A 2898-nucleotide genomic window follows, 5' to 3' on the forward strand; every position below is an offset into this window, starting at 1 on the left:
CCAGAACTGTATTAAAGACTGGGCAAACCCTTACAGTCGCATAGAATGTCGAATGTTAAATATAAATGCATGCATGTATATGGATAAAGCAAGTTAACAGATAACCAATAAATCTTAAAACCCTCGCAAGAGTTAGAAACCGAATGTCATAAACAAGAGCACATAAGCAATGTAGCCTCAACTCCGTTTTAGGAACAGAGAGTGCTTACAATGAGCCAAACGAGAGGTCATAAAACTGAAACGTAAACACATATATAAATTCGATACTGAAGCAACAGTAATACAAATCATTTCATTAGAAAAGAACCTTGAAAACCTGTATCACAAGTTCGTATATATGTAGCTATGGCCACGAGGGCATTTAACAAAGGAAATAACATCATGCACGGGTGGGAACCATTAAATCTTACGCGCTCTGTCCCTTGAACTATTTAATTGACAAAGTCAGGGTATCAACCCGCGTAAACAACATTCAAGCTTAAACCCTTAACCTGTTCGGATACAAAGCAGAATGACTTCCAAAAGTAATATTATACAAATCAATGGTCACGGCTGAGCATATTACTCTTAGACTGAACCTTTTCCTAGACAAGTCTATAATCTAAGACTCGGGTCGAAACCCAAAACTGTTAACAGGGTTCCATGCCGCGGTGATGCCACTGGGTATCCCTGTCAGAGTAATTTAACACTCAGCTGTTGTCCTAAAACAAAACTATGGGAATAAAAAGTAAACGGCATAACGGCATAATGGTATTCGAGCATACCTATAACCCAACAGAAGGAAGAGCGAAAGGGCTCCCATCTCCGACAAGGTGTGGTCACCGGTCACTGTGCGTCTGAGACAGAAGGGAAAAACAACGAGAGTCTGGTTAAACTTTGAAATGGCATTGCAAAACTGGAAACTGACATAAACTGAAAACAATATAATCGTATGATCTTATACCTGTGTCAACTGATGCGAAGGAGGAAATGAACCAAGGGTCTAGAGCTGAACGTAGTAGCCGGAGCAGAGGTAAGTGAAACGCCATGGCTCTGCGACACACCGTCGCAGCGAGAAAGGAGGAATAATAAGCCGAAAATGAAGAACCTCAATAATATATACCACGCCTCACCTGCCAGCTACGTGTTAAACCCTCAACCTTTGATCTGCAGGAAAGGTTTACCATCGTTCGATGGCACATCATGTTCAATGGATTCGGGCGCGAAAGTGTTAAGTCCAAGGTAGCAGATCCGTAAGTGCTTGGAGCACTGGGATCACATGGCCTCACGGCAGCTGGCCGTGGATCTTTCCAGATGGACGGTGTTGCTTTCCACCGAGGTCAAGGCCGGACACAACGTCCCTTTTACAGATATCTCGGGATTAGAACAGAGACACGTCAACAAATTGCCATAACTTGCCTTTAAAGACTGTCAGACCTTTCATTTATGCACAATATAACTCGTTGCAGACTTTGGAAAGTCATACATGTATGCTATATATTGTTTGTTTATGGTTCCTTACGAGAACCTTTGTATATGGTATGTTCAACGAATATATATATATTGAATCTCAAACCCTTAAACTCATTACTTTGTTATATAATTGTTGATGTCTTGTGAAAGTTAACATATAAAGACTTACGTGCTTATTACCATGAGGTTAATCCTGATAAATATATATAGATATGGTAGTTAATCAATATAAAAAGAAATATTTTTTTTATGTGTACGTGACATTTTACCTATGTGAAAAAATTATTTTATCTTTTTATTAGTGAGAGGGAGACATGTTTTATTTTACGTATGTGAAAAAATTATTATATATTTTTTTTATTAGTGAGGGAGAGAGCGAGAGAGAGATGTTTTATTTTTTATTATCTTTTGTTATGAGAGAGAGAGGGATGTTTTATTTTACCTATGTGAATTGTATTTTGTTATTATTTAGAGAGAGATGGGGTGATGGGAAAAGGGAGGGAGGAGGAGAGAGGGGGACTCACACACACATAATATATGGAGGGAGATTCGAGAGAGAGAGAGAGAGAGAGAGAGAGAGAGAGAGAGAGAGAGATGGGAGGAGGGAACAAGGGAGGGAGGCGAGAGGGGAAAAGAGAGGGAGACGGAGGAGAGGAGTTAGGGGGGGAGAGAGAGAGATAGAGAGAGACGGGAGGACGAGGGGGAGGTATAGAGAGGAGGGGGGAGGGAGAGAGAGGGAGCATGGGAGAGAGAGAGAGAGGGAGAGGGAGAGGGAGAGGAGAGGGAGAGGAACAGTGAGAGGGAAGAGGGAGAGGGAGGGAGAGAGGGGTACTCCCTAGGTGTTAGAAGCCATATTAAATACTTTTAGAGGTACTACAAGTTCTTAACAAGACCCAGATCTCAAAATCTATTATCAAATTGAAGAAGGAACTTTTCTAAGCTAGAAGAAGGATGCTCCCATAATAATGGACTCTTTATCATCCCCAAGATGTGTTCTCCAACGAATGCTCCCTATCAACCACCCAAGAAATTGTCTTCTTTTTTTGTAGCGATTGATGAGCCCAACTTGAAGATAGGGTCCTTAACAATCATGGTCTTCTCCAAAGAGGCACCTAACACTATGTTGCAACAAAACTATAAACAAGAGTAAATGCCTAAAATTGTGATAGTTGCGTGCTATTTCACCACCCACTTTCAAGTCTATGATTTCTTGTGCTACACATAACAAGTTCCACAAACTTTGAATTCTATGATTTTGTGTGTTGCACGTAACAAGTTCCATGCCTTGCACATAACAAGTTCCATACTATCTTTTTATTAAGGCATGTTGGAATCTCAATGCACCCCTTGGGATAGTTTTATTTTTCTAAAGGTATCTCCCATCCTCAACCCCTCCCCATAAGATTTGAAACTATTACCTAATGAGAAGTAAACCCCACACAAAAT

General features: G+C 40.6%; 1 long non-coding RNA gene across 1 annotated transcript; it reads right to left on the reverse strand.

The window, feature by feature from the left end:
- Nucleotides 1-231: 231 nt before the first annotated feature.
- Nucleotides 232-1331, reverse strand: LOC149249355 (uncharacterized). Its single transcript, XR_016265844.1, has 3 exons — nt 944-1331; nt 765-836; nt 232-669 (listed from the first exon to the last, which is right to left on the reverse strand). It is a non-coding gene; the product is annotated as an uncharacterized LOC149249355 (long non-coding RNA).
- Nucleotides 1332-2898: the final 1567 nt, after the last annotated feature.

Source organism: Pinus tabuliformis, chromosome 7 (genome assembly GCF_031772625.1).
Source record: "Pinus tabuliformis cultivar Carrire ecotype Pingquan chromosome 7, CPIR1, whole genome shotgun sequence".
Taxonomy (NCBI): domain Eukaryota; kingdom Viridiplantae; phylum Streptophyta; class Pinopsida; order Pinales; family Pinaceae; genus Pinus; species Pinus tabuliformis.